Here is a 20,333-nt window from a genome sequence, read left to right on the forward strand (position 1 = left end):
AGCACAGCACAGCGCCGCGTAGCGCGTTGAGCCCATAGCCTAGCAATGTGTCGCCTAGCGTCACGTAGCATGGCATCGTTTAGCACAGCGCGTAGCTTAGCTCCGTGAAGCGTAGCATCGTGTGGCATAGTGCGTAGCATAGCGCGCAGCATAGTGTGTAGCAACGCGTCGTTGTAGCATAGCGTCGTTGTAGCATAGCGTCGTTGTAGCATAGCGTCGTGTAGCATAGCGTCGTGTAGCGTGTAGCGAGTGTGTTCCTCGGGTGGGGGGCAGGACTGTCTGCCTGACGCTGAAGGATGTCTTTGGGACGCAGCACAGCGTTTCAGACAGGGGGGGCTCCAAGGCCTCTTAAAGGGCTCTTAAAGGGGGCTTGAAGGGGTCTTAGAGGGGTCTTAAAGGGGTCTTAGAGGGGTCTTAAAGGGGCGATAGCTGGACCAGATGAGGACAGGAGTGGGCTAACCACTGCCACTCGGTGATGCGTTTCAATAACGCACTGGTGTGTGTGTGTCTGTGTGTGTGTGTGTGTGTGGGCGTGGGTGTGTGTGTGTGCGTGTGTGTGTGTGTGTGGTGGGGGCGGGGGGGCTTAACAGTGTGTGCTTCTCAGGGCCTTTCAAGGGAGAGAGAGGGGGGGGAGAGGGAGAGAGAGAGAGAGAGAGAGAGAGAGAGAGAGGGGGAGAGAGAGAGGACAGAGAGGGGGAGGGGGGGAGAGAGGGGGAGAGAGAGAGAGGGAGAGAGGGAGAGAGGGTAGTCGTTAATCTATTGCTAATCACTTCCGAGTCGTGGAACCTTGGGATTTCACACTGGGGGGGCACGGCTGACACATTTAAATGAAATGTCATTTTCCTGGATGCTACATGGCGAACAACCCTCTTGTGACATGATACACAGCGGAGAGGGGGGGTCGTAAAGCTCGGTGTTGTGTTCTGTAATGAGAAACTGGTCACATGATGCAGTGGGGGGGGGGGGGGGGGCAGCTGAGCTACAGCATCAGCGATAACAACAGGGTACCTTAATATATCTACTCCCATGCTTGAGTATTATACCTACATGCCTGGTAAAACACACTCACACACACACACGCATGCACGCACGCACACGCACGCATATATAGACACACACACACACGCACGCATGCATACATATAGACATATACACACACACACACACACACACACACACACACACACACACACACACACACACACACACACAGATTGCCTAATGCCTCATAGTTGCTCTAAAAATGGTGGACTTTTTGCTATTGAACACACCAAAATCTCCAGATAGTGCTAACTTCTACCAGGCTGTCGGATTCAAATCCACCCATCGAATTACGGCGGAGACTCTGCAAGCATCAATTACATTACAATCACGGATAATGCATGTGCCCAATTTGCAAAGAGCTGTTTTGCTCTTTCTGCTCTCCCAACGTGTTACGGGGTGTTTAACAAATGTCTACACCACAATAAAGATGAAGTGGTTGGCGAAAGATGGAGTCTTAATCCAAGTAAAAAGCTGATATATAAACTAACCTTCCTCGAGCTGAACAGATTTCCCTCTTGCTAATACCTAACCAATTACGCGGCGCTTTGGCACGCCGAACACTCGGTAATCCATTCGTTGATTCCGCCGTCGGTACATTCGTCGGGTTTCTGTGTGTGTGCGTGTCGGCAGGATCTAGCACATTCTCCCCGCTTGTGCATCCGTCCAGGTTGAATAACGGGCCGAGGACTCCGGTGCTAGAGTGAACCCCAGTAAGTGTCATTACCATTATGCTGCGCCGCCAAAGAAAGATTGAATGGGTTTCTATGACAACTTGCAGTCAGCAGTCCTATAACAAATCAAAAGCAGGATTAATCTCTCTCCGATAAAAAAAAATCCACCGCGTCGGGCACCTTTCAGTGGGATAGACTCAGTGGCTCCTTAACAGATGATTAATCAATGCGGCCTAACGACAGAGAAGCCTGATTTTTCAACGGGGCGGGGGAAGCGTCCATCTTTTTGTCCCCTAGCCTTGATTCTTCTCTTGATTCTGATTCATTCTCCAGAATCTGTTTGGCGCAGCGCCACGTTTTCCTTTCTCCTTTTTCGTCGACTCTTTGTTATTCGAGGGTGATTATTTGAGTGATACATCACCTTTCAGCTTTTTCGCATTTCAGCCCTCACTCCGTAGTCGTTAGTCCGTCGGAAAGATAATGTTTGCGGGACGCAGCAGAGTGTGTAACGCCGTAAGCGTCTATACCAAACTTTGAAACAAAATGGCTGACATTTAAACAGGCCAACTCCAATGCATTGGAAAATACAGCAGAAACCATCAGTGTCTCGGCCTTTTACTACCTCTAAGTTGAGTTTATCAATTATTAACCAAAACAGCCATTTCCTTATTTGTGAGCAAGATGGAACAACATTTGAAGACTGTGTTTTGAATTTGAATGCCCTACCCTTAACCCTAACAGCAGAGTATCCTATCCACAAAACTATATTCATATTTAATTTGACTATCTAAAAAAATGCAATGGTACGATCTGGTCTCAACCCAAATCCAGATAAGGAGATAAGGGGCACAGTGGGAACCTAAAACCATAGTTCCCAGTCACTACTCAAAGTCCTTCTCCCGGTATTCCGTAGTCAGATACCGAAAACGGAAAGATGAGTTCTTCGGCTCGCTTCCTAAAGTCGTCCTTCCAGGAACCAAAGAACTCCTCGGTTTCTCCACCGCCGAGTGTGACCGCCTCCTCCTAAAAACAACTCTGTTCGGGGGGGGGGGGGTCGTTATCGAGCCCTATCCCGGCACGTCGGAACACGAACCCCCCCCTGAGCGGGCCGGGGGGGGGAGGGGAGGGGGGGGGGTCGCCCGGCGGGAAATCCATACGGTGACGGATGCTGCAGAGAACACACACGGCCCGACGCCCTCGGCCCCGGGTCTCAGATAGACCCGCTTCCCGCCAACAGAAACCCCACACGCCCGGGATCATGATCATGGATCCCCCACCCAACCCCCCCCCCCCTGTTCTCACACCACTAAACACCCCAGACGTTTCATCTCAAAGGCACCAAACTTTAGCTTTTGGTTTGTTGTTACAGCCCCCCCAACCCCCCACCCACCCGAGGCTGTAGTATGGAGTCTGTAGTTCTGCTTTGCTAATGAGTGATGGTGATGATGGTGATGATGGTGATGATGGTGATGGTGGTGATGATGTGTGTGATGGAGTGTGTGTTCGTTGTAGCGTGTCCAATCGCACGGTTTATTGCGGGCCTAATAAAATAAAGAAGTTTTCTGTTTGTTTTCTTTTGATATTTTCGAGTTTCGCGTACATTTGGGGGTTACATTGCGATATATATATATTTAGATATTATATAAGAAAATTGGAACATATTACCACATCCAAATCATCAAAAAGGCACCAGTGAACTCATCACCCAGCACACCACCCTGTGACTGTGGATGTGATTAAAATGAGCTAATTAAAATGAGCCACTGGTCTCGTTGCTGGGGGAGGTCCGCTCCCATGCTGTAAAGGAACTGGGTTCAACTCCCAACGTCTCCCAGTGTCAGTTCATGCGGGCGCCTCCGCATCTCTCGCTCCTTCAACAGACGCCCACCTGAATTCACACACCGGCGCCTTTGAATAAAAGCCTCAGTCAACAAATAGTAAACAAACTATTTGCGCGCGTTGTAAAGCATCCGTCTGCGATGGCAGATGATTGTCCTGCTCTCTCCACCTGCTGGCCTCCTCAGGGTCATATTGTGCCTGGCGTTCCGTCGTATAATCAAATATTTTCCTACTCCCGCCCCTCTCTCGCTACAGGCAAAAGGGGAAGGCCGTCCGCATAAATACTGTAATAAAAGGCCAATCTTTCTCCCTGCAAAGGTCAAGCAAGGCCCCCAGAATCAGGTCTGGCCCTTGAATATTTCATTACTTCAAAATGAAAAAGAATGCGTCCAATTTAAACGTCCCTGCTGGTGGTTGGAGAAGCTGCTTTATGAAGTGTATACAATATAAAAGCAGGCCGCGGTTTCCTTAATCCCCGACAGCCCGTCGATAATGTTTACGACGTATTCTGCTTTTCTTATACTCTTGGGAAATTGACAGGGTGCTAAATAATTAATTTCGGCAGCGGCGGTGGGGGGGGGGGGGGGTACCAATGTGTGTGTGTGTGTGTGTGAGTTTACGCAAAATAGGTACACACACATAAAAACACACACACACACTCCACCCCCTCCACCCCCTCCCTCCTTTCTTTACACATACATCTCCCTTCAGCAACATTAATTGGGCGCCAATTAATTGAAACGTTAGGGCTCCTGACCTCCCCCCCCCCCCCCCCCCCACCCTCGCCCCAGCTCACAAGCCAGCACCGCTATGGTCGCCCCGGGCTAACGATAGCATCGATCTCCCCTCCCCCTAATGGGACGCCAGCCCTCTTGAGTCCAGTACTCTCACCTCGGTGCCATTCTGTCAAGCCCCCCCCCCCTCCTCCATGTGTTAAAACATTCATTATTCCACAAGCCACCCGGCTAATTTGACTAATCAGCAGTAACGGTACTCGAGGCCAGCTTGAGTGGCAAATGCCAATATCCTATCCCCTGTGGTGGGGGGCGGGGTTAATGGTGGGGGGCGGGGTTAGAGGTGTGTGGGGGGGGGGGGGGGGGGGGGGGGGGGGGGCACTGATCCGTCATGTTGTCAGCTGTTGCCCTGGTGGGGTGGGAGCACGGGTTTAGGCAGTGAGAGGCTAGTGGTGGTGGGGAGAGGGAGGGAGGGAGGGAGGGAGGAAGGGGGGCTGATATGGAGGTAGGGAAGGAGATAGGGAGGGAAGGAGATAAGGAGGAGGAGGAGGGGGAGGGAAGAAGAGTGGAAGAGAGGGAGGGGGGGGGTAGGAGATAAGGAGGAGGGAAATAGGGAGGGAGGGATGGAGAGAAGGAGGAGGAAGAGAGGGAAGGAGGGAGGGAAGGAGTTAAGGAGGAGAACAAGGGCACAGGATATAGGGTAGGAAAGAGGGAGTCTCTATGTCCGCAGTCCTATACTATTAGCATTTAATTAGGGAGTAGGAAGATGCTCAGCCATGGCCTGTCTAGCTCAGCTCTTACGTCTAGCGCAGACAAATCAAAAGATTGCAGTGTCAGAGGCGGCATCGATTAGGTGAAACACTTTGCGTCTGGCCACGGGGGAAAAAAAAAAAAAGAATAACAAAGAGAAAGGGCAAACGCGGCCATCGTTATATCCTTATAATCCATTTAAAAAACAGGGCTATCATAATACAGCCCTGAAAAGTCCCGATGATTGTTATTAAGAGACACTGGGGGCCAGGGGGCCTTGAACCCAACTTTAAACACGCTGTGCACTTGTTGAACCGCACCGTATCAGAGTGCCAGAGAGGAAAACACAAAGTGCATATTTCAATAGCGCATAAATTACAAGCCTCTTTCTCTAAAAAATGCACTCAATTCTATTCTGGCTTCCCACGCTTCACGAGCGCGGCGCTTACTGAGAGCTTTTAACTGATTGCATTATTTAAAAAGCCACCCCGACGCACAGAAGCAATTTGTCTGAATAGTGCCAGTAAAGTATAGCTTTCAGCGTTCAGTCGCGGCCACAAATGGTTTGTTTTTCATCACCGCCACCATCTCTATTTTCCTCCCCTCCTCACTCTCTTTCCTTTTCAGTTGCATGATGCGCACCGCCACCCCCCCCCCCCACACACACACACACACACAACTACACATTCTCTCAAACACACACACACGCACACACACACACACACACACACACACACACACACACACACTCTCTCAAACACAAACACATATTCTCTCAAACACACACACAGACACAAACACACAGACACACACACACACACACACACATCAAAAAACCATTAGCCTAGCACTCTCCAATACAATTGATCTTGCATTATGATAAAGTTAACCCCATCTAAATATGTCACACAATTGGCAGCGAATGACTCTGACCCTTTAGCAGCGGTAATCTCACCACGCACTGCTTCGGAACGATGGAAATATGCTTTTACCGAAGTTCAGGATAATATGCAATACTGGAGCCAGGTCAACTTAAAAGTTGCACTGCACAAATTAGTTACCATATTCCCCCATATTCCCCCCCCAGTGGGGAGGGGGGACATGGTGGTTGTCATGGTGACGTGACAAGGCCGGCCTGTGAGTCGCTTTCCCCCGATCTCTCTCTCTATTTGTACCCAAAAGCAAATCATGACTCAAACAGACGCACATCTCAGGCTTCCTTGGAGTCCTTGGAACATGCGTCCCATTAACAGGAAAGAAGCTCAAAGAGATTCAGCAGCTCTGTAGCGAGACAACATCCTGGTCCCCAGAAAGAACAACTTGAATATCGCAGACAAGACGCACTCCACCATAACAAACCCATCGAGAACTCGACCACTTGCCAAAGTTTGTCCGAAGGAGGTTGAGGAGAAGGAACGGGGGGTGGGGGGGGGGGGGGGGGGAGTGGGGGGAGAGGGCAGGGCGGCTGATTGAAATGCTGAAGCGGTGTAACCTTCAGAGCCGCGGTATTTTAAAGCTCCTCTCCTACTTCACCAGGAAAAGGCGGGTTGCAAATTAAATCAAGGACCCTGCCAGTGACAAGCCGTAAGAGAAGAGCTCAATACGGATGATTTATCTACTTAGACAAATGAAATCAATGTCAGCTTATTCCTGCAAAAGGCTTCCGGTGTCACCGGCGCGGAGACGTAATTTGTATCAAATTCAATTTTGTCAAACTTTTTTTTTTTTTTTTGCCCTCCCGCACGCATCCCAGGGGGGAGATGTGAAGGAGATACGGTGTAAAAGTGTGCACGCTTGCGTTTTATTTTTTAAAGTCACAAGTGTTTGCCACGTGTTGTACGTGTACAGGCCTGCACCTACCCCCCCCCCCCACCCTCACGTTGAATTGTTCTTGAGTTGTACACCTATAGCGCGTCCCTGGAGCGTTGGTGTGGGGTGGTTTACTGTCGCCGTAAACATGATGTACGCCGCCGTTCCAAATCTCCCCTTTACAGAAATTGCGGCTTTAAGGCTGTGGAAGCGTTCTCCGTTCACACGCCGACAACGGGAGGAAGCCACTGCTTTGGACGGTGGCAGGTGTGTGGCACACGGCTGGTGCCGGAGAGCCAGCCATTGTGTTCACGTTGGTTTAAATGCACGGTTCACACCGTGTGTGGACTCGCTATGTGTGAACGCGGAGAAACAGGAGTCAGCCAGATTCAAATCGGGAGCGTGGAAATAAGCCTGGCTCCTTTAATATCTCCAACAGATCCAGTGAGTCACATGACTGTACATTTGAGTCACTATTGTAAAATAAAGGAAATGCCACAAACATGCATAACACTCAATTATACAACTAAATCAACCTGGGATTCAGACTAATCTGAGAATGTAATCTATAATTTGCTCTTGTGTACGCCTCAGCATCTCCCTCAGACCAGAGGGAAAGCCAAGGCATTTATTCCTTACTTCCTGTCAATTACATCCTGTTTTCTGTCAATAACATCCCTGGATTCAATCAAAGCAACCAACACAAAATAAAACACACTAAACCGATAACCAATAACATATGAAATGAAAACAATTAATTACACAACACCTACATAGTTTTCACGGTGAATCCGACCTACACTTAGTACACAGTGTTTCAGATCCAGCTCAGCCTTCCCGTATCGGTGTGCGCTCACTGTTCAGCAACACAACGTTGTGTTGAATGGGCAACACACACCATCATCATCATCATCATCATCATCATCCTAGTTTATTTCATCCAGGCCGGAGTTATTCCTCTCCCGTGGGCGGGGCCTGTCCGACTCATCGCAATCGTCCTCTCCACACCTCACTGGGTCCTGCCGCACCACCTCCTCCCACGTCTTCTTGTGTCTTTCCGGTCTCTTCTCAGAGGACCCCTGCAGTGTCTGTGAACCCTCATCAAAGCCGCGTGTGCAATCAGCCAGGGCAAATCAGAGCCACATATAACAATAACCAGAGATAGATCAACGCACCGCATTAACGGTGCAACGCGGCGTGCATGTGTGTGTGTGTGTGTTGTGTGTGCGCGTGTGTGTGTTTGTTTGTGTGTCTATGTGTCTGTGTGTGTGAACGAGGAGAGGCCCCCTATTAATGAGTAGGTTGATTAAACCGCCATCGAGTGCCTGTGCCGGCCCTTGAAAACCGTGCAATCAGGACGGCTTGGACCAACAGTGTGACTGTAAAACACAGCCTCCGGTGAAGTGTCCCCCAACGTGTCCTTGGATCCGTCCACTGAACAACAAGCCAGGTTGTTGATGTTGCCGTCGCTCGGTCATTTTGTATTCCGGATAACACCAGGTAGCTTTAAGACCACTTCAGGACAGTAAATGTAAGCCAGCCAGCTTCCTGGCTGACTCTGAGACGTTTACTGAAATAGTTTCTAACGTGTGCCTGTCAAAAAAGACAATAAGTAAAAAGTAGTTGAAATGAAGAAGCTGGTTCCACCATCTGCCTCCAAAGAATTTCTTTCTTCTCTTTACTTTTCTTTAAACATTCCTTTTCTTTAAACTCGCCCGGCTTTCAACAGGGGCTGACGAAACTACGTAACAATGACAAATGTGCTTCCTTTTTATTCTGCAATCACCATCACCTCCAAATCCATAGTAATTATCTCTGTGAAAAAGTAGATCCGTATTAGCTCGGTAAGTGATTTATGAACTTGTCCCGGGCAGCTGGAGACAGAGAAACCGAAGAAGAAGAGGCCTTTGAATAATTACCTCTCACGGTGTCGACGTGGATTTAGGAGCCATTGTTTTCTCTTCAAAGCATTTATATTTTTAAATATGCATATTGTATTATCGCATGCATGGCTGCATTCATCCGAGTTTGCATGGAAACCTAAGGGGCGTACTTTGGTTCTAAAGTCCCAGTGTCATGGTATGAGTTATTAGAAAAGGTTTATGCATTCTTTGAATCATCCAACTCAGAAGTCTGAACCTAGCCCCTATTTGCTAGTTCTCCATTGAGGAAAAAATGTAAGCTATTTGACCTTTGAAGTCCTTTTCTTTCATCCCACAAAAAAAGGTGTGATACTTTGAAATCTCTACATGCTACAAAAATGTTTGAAATGTGAGTTCCTACATCCTATAAAACGTTGCACCCTTTAACTCTAACACCTTGATCCTATCACCTAAATGGATTTAACGAACAAGAGAAGATAGAGCTGACTAAATAACACCCAAAAGAGCAGCATATCACTAAGGTATAGCATTTCATAACAACAGCAATAACCCTTTCCAACGCTTATAACGTATTAAGAAAGCTGGCTCTGTGTGTGTCCATCATTTGTGAATATGAAGCGGCTCAGACATGCATGTGTCATGCTCAGACATGCATAATCAAAAGAAACCCAAGGCTGGCTGCAGAGAGCTGTAACCTGAGATTACGGGCATGAGCACCCAGGAGTCTGTTTATTGTGACATTTCAGTAAATTGCATCACATTTCAAAGCCTTACGTCATTTAGCAGACACCTCGTTTGTCATTAATGTGGAAGCCCATTGTCCGGTGCAATATTCATACGAAAGGCCTTCAATAACAAGCAGGAAAGGTTTGTGAGGATCATTCCAGCAGGGAAATCTAAATATTAATACGTCATTTCACATGAGGCTAACAACATGCAATCGGTATCGAAACCGCAGAAATTAAGTACTGCACAAACAAGTTAATAAAATAAGTCATAAATAACAACCGGAGGAAGTGCTAGTTATTTAAACAAGGTTTTCTTTTTGTGGTAGCACAAGTAGCATTTAACAAAGCCAATTACTACAGGCCACCTCGTGACTCTTATTGGGCTCCTCCAGACAATGACGCAGGTCGGTCGGGTCTGAAATATGGTTTATTGCAGGTTTATTGCAGCTTTTGTGGCTATACCGACACCATGCCCTGGTGGTCCATGTGGCCATGCAGGAGAACTCCTCCCTGAGTGTGAGCGCTTTGACCTGTTGCACACTGATTACTCAACGAGCAACAGGTGTGCAGCCCCACCCAGCCCCAGAGTCCAATCAGAGTCGGCCTGGTGAGGCTGCTGCAACCAACCAGCCAGCGTCCACACACCCTCCCCCCACACACTCCCCCACACATAGCACAATGCATAGAAGTCGGTGTGTTGCAACAAATGAGGACATAAGAAAAATAAATATAGGTTAACAGCATTAAACAATTCATTTACCACACCGGGAATCCCTGGGTATCCATGACAGTTTGTCCCGGGAGTTCCGGATCAGAAGAGGCATTAGGCAGCTTCTAAAGAACGCAGTGGGGCGACTTTGATCTCGTTTAGAGTTTAATCTGGTGAGTAATCTCACAGTCCCTGCATGCTCACTAATTAGCTCAAGGGATTAATAGCTCCAGATTAAATCCAGTGTAGCGGTTTACCCCCCACCTCCCCCCACCCCTGTGAGTGGTGGTGTAAACGTTTACAGATGAATTGTGGGAATTGTAGTCTTAGTAAAGGGTGATGACGACGGTTTTTCCTTGAAAATAAAGTCAATCTTCTCCAGTGACCTGCATCTCTCTCTCTCTCTCTCTCTCTCTCTCTTTGACCTTTGAACCTGTCGAGGGCGATCGAGATTCAGAACTGTGAAGAGGAACGCCAGTGCTGGCCAGCTCCTTAGGAAACTCTAGGAAATCTAGAAGAAGAGAAAGAGGCGGTAATAACCAGCTGCCTGCCTTCTGGGTAAGACCTATTTTATACAGTACATCGGTAAGACAAGTCTCCCAAGGTCTGTGTTTTCATTTGTGCTATTTAAACCGAAAATTGTAATGCAGTTTGCGAGCCGTGGTCACCTTGGAGACAGAATGAGAGACAAAATGGTTCACAGTTGAGTGAAACGATAAGTTTTTGTCAAACAGACGGTAGCTGTGATTTTCCTTTTCCTTCAACTCCGGCAACAGGGAGAGTCATTAGAGAACATCCACATCAATAATCAACCGATGATGAATGTGCGTGTGGTATAATTGGGGAAACAATGGGTTATCAGTAATGCAAAAAGGTGAGTGAAGGAGAGGAAACGTTCCAGTTTATTGTTCTGTGAACAGCGGGGCGCTGGCTGACGTGTTCTCTGTGTTCACGCTGAACATAATTGATGAACCGCAAAGTCTATTAAAACACTTTAATTGTGCTTTGCATACCATGCTGTTTTAATGATCCAATATGCATCGCCGTCGGAAACGGGAAAGATTGAACAACAATAACAATCACGCTAATCACAACGGCGCCATTAACGAGGAAGGATTATTATCGTGATTATGAAAATGAAAACGTATGATACAGCATAACAGGAACCATCTCTTCACATTCGCTCGAACGAGGAGCTCAGCCCATCGTCTTTAGTTACTGTGAATCCTCAAGTCGCGGAAAAAATCATCTTTGGAAAACCGCATGGAATTGTCATTTGGGTTAGAAATGTTGGGTTTTAATTGCGCGCTGTTATGGAATGGTTCCCATCAAACCGCAGTGGGCCGGCAGTAAGACAAGATAAGAGATGCCAGCAGATAGAGTTGGTGGAGTGTCACGTGTCACACGTCATAAAGCCGTCTATTGTAAATGGACTGCATTTATATAGCGCTTTTCTAACCAGTGGCGCTTTCTTAATCTTTTGAATGTTTACAGTCTTGCCTAACATTCACCCATTCATTCACGCATTCACACACCGACGGTGCGTGTCAACCAATGCAGGCCGACAGCTGGCTCGTCGGGAGCAGTATAGGCTGAGGTGTCTTGCTCTGGGACACCTCGACGCGCAACACTCCCGGTTACCGGCCAACCCTCTCTACCTCCTGAGCCACATGCCGCCTGTGTATCTATTGTCAACAGGGATGGCCACCTCCTGCATGTTACAGTACTGCATGTTACAGTAACCGCGACACTATGACAGTTCCTGGAGACGGATTCCGCGCGAGCGTCTTACTTATTTTTGGGAGAAGCGAAGTTCAGCCCCTTTCCTCTGTCACATCACCCTCGGAGGGCTGAGGAGCGTACAGTTCAGTTGACAGAGTGCTTCTGTTGAAGGTCCCGGGAACTCGTTGTGGGCAGAAGCCGAGTGGCAGAAGCTCGCTGAAGGGTCGACAAAACCAAAGAAAACAAGACCAGCAAAGGCGGAGAGGAAACTGGGTAAACATGCAGGCTGTTAGTGAGGGAGATAGTCACATATGAAACGCTAAAGGGGAACACTGCACAGAGTGCAAACATCCAAATACATTTCATTACCGTCATCAAGGCCTCGTCGTTCACGGCGAGAAATAAAACGGGCCAGTGATTGTTTTCCAATCATTTTCAAATGAACTCCACTTTAGTTTCCGACGGCAAAGTCCAGAGACACGCCACCGCATTGTCGAATACTCGCGCGCGTGTGTGTGTGTGTGTGTGTGTTCTTCCCTCGCTTTGTTGAGTGAGCAAGTCGATTTCTACAGCCAGGAGTTTTAAACATAACGTGTGATTTAGGATTCCTTCAAGTGTAAACAAATAAAGAAAATAAAAACGGTCGGGCGAGAGAGAGAGAGAGAGAGAGAGAGAGAGGGAGAGGGAGAGGGAGAGAGAGAGAGAGCGAGCATTGGGTCACTGTATAATTTGTGTGATGGCTCTTCCTGCATAATTAAAGTTTCTTTGGAAATAATTAGGCACCATTAAACGTGTAATAGGCAGGTAATGGATAATCTGGTTGTTTTGGCACCCTGGAATCTCCGTTCAATACTCATTCCATATTTAATTGGTATTTACTTAAGATTGTTAATCGCAATAACCTTCCAGTGTGTGCAAAGCCCAATTTGCTGCCAAACTCTAAAGGCAAATTCATTATATATTCATTATTTATCATTACTGGTTAAAGCCTCCTAGTTAATTGTGTGTGTGTGTGTGTGTGTGTGCGCGTGGGGCCATGCAGCCATATTGCATATAGTTAGGCCTTTGTATTTGTTTATTTGCCTCAGCAATCTCGGTGGTCCTATAGCAACGGGGCCCACTGTTGGTTTGACATTTCTCCTCCGGTAACGACGTTGTACATCATATCACGGACAGGAAGTGTGCGAAGGCTCCCGAACTCATTCACCGATATCCACTGAATCAGCAACCTAGCTGAGTTACCGCCAACACGGCACTAGTTATTTCGATATATACTATATATATACAGAATAACAAAAAAAATAAATGAGAAAATACATGAAACAGTGCAGGCTGAGCGTTATCCCTGGAGAGACTAGTGTGGGGTGCGAGGCGGGAGATCTATGGTAGCACTTAACTGGCAAAATAGCGAAAAACAAATGCTACGTATTCAGTCGTCAGGGTCGCCCTCCGCTTGACGGCAGAATGCCTGTCAAACCACCATACCCTGCCGGCTGTTACACGTGAAGGAAACCGATGGTGTTGTCAAACATTTGTTCTGTAGTACGTCGGGTGTTGTATCTCATCGCACTGTTCTCGGCTCTGTCGTCGTTCCGTGCGTTCGCCGGGTGTTTTGGGAGTATCTTCGGGGTAGCATAACTTCTGAATGTGCGGTGTAATTAAGTCGCTGTCAGAAGTGTGTCCCGTGAACGGACCCTGCCGGTGTGTCGGTGTGATTTATGGCTCTCGGGTTGAGGTTCCCCGTGTTTGTCACAAAGTTTTGTGCGTAGTCTGAGCTATATGGGGCTTTTAGCTTGGCTGGCAGCGCTCCTACCTTAGATATCCTACCTCATTACGGTAGTTTAAAGACTTTCTCATCAAACCAGATGAACCCACCTATAATACACCACGACTTCAAAGGATTCGAAAAAGTGTGTGTGTGTGCGTGTGTGACATGAACGTTGCACTAAGTCAGATTCTCAGTAACTCACAGGGAAAAATTTATAACAACTTAACATAATATTCAAACTAACCACCTCCCTTTATACTTTGCACACTGGGCCCTAGCCACACACCTGTGTTACACCTTACATGACAGTGTTCTGTTTACAGCGTACTTAGACATGCACAGTAACAACCTGTAACAGTATGCACTTAAAGGGGTAGTTCGGAATTTTGGACATCGGACCTCATTTCCAAGTGAGCCAGTGTGTTATTTATCATTGGAGACGATTTTCAACACGTTTCATTCAGTCCTTCTAGTTGCAGAAATCGCTGGTGCTAGGCTAGCGCAAGTCGATGGGAACTGCTAGGTTTGATCAAATGTTGTTGCTTGTCATCACTGGTGCCAGAGAAGTGCCTGAACCAGTCAAACCAGTGACCCGGCAACACAAATGGTCCACTGCAGTGGGAGAGAGAGAGAGCGAGAGAGCGAGAGAGCGAGAGAGAGAGAGAGAGAGAGAGAGAGAGAGAGAGAGAGAGAGAGAGAGAGAGAGAGAGAGAGAGAGAGACATGCCTTGCGCGTGGGAGTGTAAAATAAACTGATGTCTCTCAAAGCCAACGATGGAGGCTCCAAAGGAAAAGCGGTGAAGTGGCACTGCACAGCTGACAGCTTCCTGTTAGAGACTTCAGCTCCAAGATCCACCACCACCTCACGCAGCTCTCCTGCAGGGCAAGAGAGGAGGGAATGAATAGAAATGAGAGAGAGAGAGAGAGATGAGAGAGAGAGAGAGAGAGAGAGAGAGAGAGAGAGAGAGAGAGAGAGAGTAGAAATAAGAGAGAGAGACCGGGGAGAGAGAACGAATAGAGAGGAGAGAATGAATAGAAATGAGAGAGGGAGAGAGATAGAGAGATATAATGAATAGAAAATAGGAGAGGGGAAAGAATACATAAGAACATGAGAGAGAGAGAGAGAGAGAGAGAGAGAGAGAGAGAGAGAGAGAGAGAGAGAGAGAGAGAGAGAGAGAGAGAGAGAGAGAGAGAGAGAGAGAGAGAGAGAGAGAGAGAGAGAGAGAGAGAGAGAGAGAGAGAGAATAGAGAGAATAGAGAGTATTTAGAGAGGGTGTGGATGAATAGTAAAAAGTGTTGAGAGAGAGGATCAGCCAGAGGAGAGATGCTAAGCAGGGAGTGTGGGAGAAAAGGAGAGCGCGTTAGAACGAGGAGGTGTGGGAGATGTTGAGGTACAGATTACCAGCTTCTGCCCTCGTGTAGTTCAAGGAAAGTTCATTTGGCCGATCTCATTTGAATCCTGCTCATCCGTTTAGCCCTGCGTCTCTCCTGGGGCCCGCGCCGGGCCTGGCTCCATCCTCTGTTCTCCTCCCAGTAAGGCCAGCAGGGAGAGGACAACTGGGAGAGGAACCAGCACAGCTAAACACTTCACACACAACCCATCGTATCAATTAATAATGCCTTGTTTCATTTTGGACTATGGGGAAGGGGAGAGAGATGGTGGGGAGTTGCCCGTAGACAGTATAAATATATGTATACATAGACATTTATATGTTTATACATAGACGGATATATGTTTTTACATAGACGTATAGGAGTATATACTAGACATGTACATAGACATTTATATATAGATACATACATAGACGTATATATATATATATATATATATATATACATAGATGTGTATATACACATAGACATTTATATGTTTATACATAGACGTATATATGTTTTTATAAAACGGGTGGCTTAAATCAAGATCTGATTGGTTCCCAACTGTTGTATATTGAGCGTATACACACAGCTATGACGCCCGTTCAGTTTACAGAGTTCAGTATCACTCCGCGCCTAACTTGAACTTTTGTTTATTTATATATAGAAGCAATAGCATAGTTCACTGAAGCCTAAAAATATGTTGATTGCTGGAGAGGGTGGAAATGTTGTAAAGCAATGTGATTGAACACGGTGAGTGAACTCGATAGTAGGCGAAATTGCCGGCAAACCAAGTTACCGTCTCTAGCCTTCTCTCTGAAGGACGCTACAGTGTGTTGCATAGCAACCGCCGTACACTTTGCAGGCAGCCAGGAGGGACTACTTTTTTGTATTTTTTTAAAGAAAATGCTTTTCTGACTTTCTCGCTTTTTCAAAATTGAGGGTGTCTAAAATTGGGTCGCCGTCCCTCCGCTGCGCGTCGGGACGGACAACACCCCTTAACTGTGGTATAATGAGAGTATACCACAGCCTGTCGTGATCTATTGCTTAATTATATAGACATATAGGAGTATATACATAGACATGTACATATACATAGACATTAAATGTCTATGTATATATACGTCTCAATGCGGCGTCTATGTACATATAAATTTTATATGTACATAGACACCGCATTGAGGGATGCCAGGAATCCACACTGATTACTCAACAAGCAACAGGTGTGCAGCCCCACCCAGCCCCAGAGTCCAATCAGACTCAGCCTGAGGCTGCTTGAACCAGCTGTCATCAACACACACTGCCACACTGTATTATGGACAGTCTTTGTTAGGTCTGCTTAACCTGTATTATGGACAGTCTATGTTAAGTCTGCTTAACCTGTATTATATACAGTCTATGTTAAGTCTGCTTAACCTGTATTATATACAGTCTTTGTTAAGTCTGCTTAACCTGTATTATATACAGTCTTTGTTAAGTCTGCTTAACCTGTATTATGGACAGTCTATGTTAAGTCTGCTTAACCTGTATTATATACAGTCTATGTTAAGTCTGCTTAACCTGTATTATATACAGTCTACATGCGTTACATCCACACTGGAGAGCTCTGGGGCAGTTCTTAGGCAGTTTTTTACCTAATTTTTTGCCATGCTATGTGCGTATGTGGGTCAGGGCCTTAAATGACCTACTGACGACAACACACTGTTGCTACAGCGTAACATGTGAACGTATCATGTGATCTAGCATGTGACATTAGCATGTGACGTTAGCAAGTTAACGTTATGTTACTTGTGGCAATTTCATTTCGAATGAAACGTTGTGATGTGACTAAAAAAACGTAACGTGAATAAAATATGAACCAGTCCGTGAATTCCTTGATTCCTGCCTGCGTCACGTCAGATTGATTTTCACGGGCAGAACCCCCATGTTCCCACGCTACGTCACGCGTCGTCAAACTACGTCTCTAGTAATTGGTTTGATGGAGCGATGCCTCGTGGGAGGAACTACCCATAATACCTCTCAGAGTACGACATGTCATCGGTATAGTCGGTGGTTTCGAGCGCGTGCACGCGTGGAAAGTGTGCTGATGGGATCCGGTGTTGTGCAACGACAAGATAAAACCAAACACGGGAATGAACCCAAAAACAAACAGCCGAACCGTAACGCACAGAGGCACAAAACCAAACCAAAAAGGGACCAAAAGCTGCCCTCCTTGTGTGGGGAGAAACACAGAAGGGCAGGTGTGGTCGACCATATGAGGCCTGCAGGCCATACCTGCACAGGTGCACCTCATCCACTGACGATCCTCTTAGCTCCGCCCACTGAATGGCCCACTGACCGAGCTAGTGTGTGTATGTGTGTGTGTGTGTGTGTGTGTGTGTGTGTGTGTGTGTCACTATACTTGTCTACCTTCTCGTGGTGCTAAAATCAATAAGCGTTGATTCACGTAGTGACGTGAATCCTGATACAAACAAACTCGTGAACTGAGAAATGTCGGAACGTTTGGGGCGGACTCAAAAGTCACGACGATCCAAACTCCGCCAGTGGGCTCACAAAACTCTTTTCCCCAACGGTATGTAGCGTCACACAGCCGGCCGCCCGCACACCCCCGGTGTGTTCTTCGCGGCGGGCAATTCAAGGGCTGCCCACAAAGGCCCTCCAACCATAGGTTTGGAAACCGACAGAAGAAAAGAAAAAAATGAAGACGACGAAATGACTGGGCGGGCCATTACGCTGGGGTCCCGCTGGGGGGGTAGTGGTGGTGGCGGCGGTGGGGGGGGGGGACGGGGTTTGGGTGACTGTTGTGGCTGGAACGCAGCTGGCCTGACGGTTTCCTCAGAGCAGCACTTTGGTGTGCTGGAGGAGGCAGCGGAGCGACAGCAGAATTCATCAGGCTTTAATGAGGGGACGGCCGCATTGTATCAAACACCGGGCGGGGGGTCCACCGGACTCCCACTCTCTCGCTCATTAAAAGCCTTTTAACGGACTCTGAGGGGGACCCCCACCTCCTCCCTCCTCCTTCAGCAGCGACCGACCAGCAGAGGCTTGGCTTAACGCCTCCTCAGCTTGTCAGGGGAAATTATTTCTGTTTAAGGACAAACTTGTCGTCGAGGAGCTGAAATATTGATGAGAGCAGAAGCCTCGCCGGTCGCAGCTGGCTGGCGTGTCCTGGATGACGGGGTTCTTTAAATGGAAGAGGAATCTGAAAACGCAACCACAATAAGAAAGTGATTTGAGCGATTCAATGTTGAGATTGGGTTTTCATACGTTTGTTGTTGAAAACGTTGCAGTTCAATTCGCTTAATTGAACATAATGACTTTTGAATTAATTGTTTTGCAAAGCATCGTAGTGTTCATGTATTTAAATGCTCTCCTAGTCGTACGTCTGGCTGTGTGGAAGGCTGTCAACATGTTTGACTTTACATGACTTTGAACCTCAACAGGAACTCCTAACTCCCCTAATAACAATGCAAATAATCCACATTTAATATGCCATGGTTATGCGTTTTTAAATATTGATCATGTACATTAAAGGCCCCCCACATCTCGTAGTGTTCCCATGAATACATAATTGACAGTGTTCAATCATCGCTGCGTTTCATAAAAGGCCAGCTCGCTTATAAAATACAAAATGGTCGCCACTGGGTCTCCAACTCCTGATTATTTTGATTGTCGATGAATCATTTAGTCTATAAAATGTCATTCCTAATGGCAAATGTCCATCACAAGTCAGCTGCCAAGTATATGCCAGTATTTCCCTGCCAACGGGCAAACCAAAGCCAAGAAACTCAAAAGTATTGAGTTCATAATCTGAAACCGAGTCAAGCGACACAATATTCTCATCTCTGAAACTATGTGAAGATCATTTGGGTACATTTGCTTGAGGAATGACCAAAGAAAAGACAAATAGATGGATACATTCTCAGCTCATGAATCTAATAACCGTAGCGTTGTCACTATTTGACAGCACTGTGGAGCAGAGTGAGCTACTGAACGAGTAGGAATATGATGGTACAACATGCACGTCCTCAAGAAGGATAGTACGTTTTATTATGTGCAGAGGACTAGGCATGGAGTTTTACCTTAGCATATGTATCAGGTTGAATGCCTCACTGCATTAATCATAAGGGATTCATATAATATAACGTTCTTATACAAGCTATGTATAACTAAACTGAACAGCAATTGAATCATCTGCCACAATTTATACTTGTAGATGTTAGATTAATAATAATATAGAATAATAATAGATTAATCAACACAGTAATAGATGCACAGTACTGACTGATCTGTATCCGAATAACAGTATTATAAAGCATCTTGAGAAATCACTGTATGGAAATTAGGATCCTGTGTTTCTCCCACTCCCAAAGAAGTTTGAAAGAAAACGTCTCACACTCTAAGCTCCTAAGCTTATTTTGTGTGTGTGTGTGTGTGTGTGTGTGTGTGTGTGTGGATTTATGTCCCCATAAAACAGTATACGTATAAAAAAGTGCACCAAGGTACACTTAATCCACTAATGCTAAAATGCTTATTGCCAGGCCTTTGGTAGTAGTTGTTATCATTTAGTTGTGTTGCCTTTACACAGATGCTTGGGTTTCCCATTTCCTAAAAGGCACAATATAAATATGAATATAATTAATATTATGTGTATCAGAAGAGTAACATCTCTGGTTACACAGTGTCACGGGTCGACGGCAGAAACTGACAACCGAAGCCGAAGACGAGAAACCAAGTCGTTGTTTTCCTCCATTCATCATGGTGTTAATTTCCGCACGGAATAGACAAAAGCAACAGAAAAAACCCACGCGAGAGAGGAAGAACTGGAATGACGGAAACTCTGGAAGGGACAGCGATTACTCTTCAGAACGACCGTGACGCCGAGCTGTCCGCGTGCATACAAACGCCCGGCAGCGAGGCAGAATGAAAAGGGGTCGCTTAACGCTGCGGATAAAGACACGCAAAAGAAAAAAAGGCAGCACGGAAAACATGAACATACGCATCCATCATCCGTTAACGTCGGTCGTCGGTGATTATAGATGCAGAGGCCGCGTCGTTCTCGAGGAAATCCGTCCGGCTGGAAAAAATCTTCCGGAAAGTAACTTTTCTTGTAGACATTTGATTTTGCTAGATGGACACAACACAGAGGTTTCCAGGTGGCAGGTCGCAATCCCGGAGAGAATCCCTGAAGAAGTGTCTCGAAGAAATCAGGCCACCCTGAATGTTTGCGGACGTTTTTGTTTGCTTTGTTGCATTCCCCCGACCCCGCTTACACAAAGAAACCCCTAAACAACTCTTCCCCA

This window comes from Micromesistius poutassou (genome assembly GCF_964030765.1).
Source record: "Micromesistius poutassou genome assembly, chromosome: 23".
Classification (NCBI taxonomy): domain Eukaryota; kingdom Metazoa; phylum Chordata; class Actinopteri; order Gadiformes; family Gadidae; genus Micromesistius; species Micromesistius poutassou.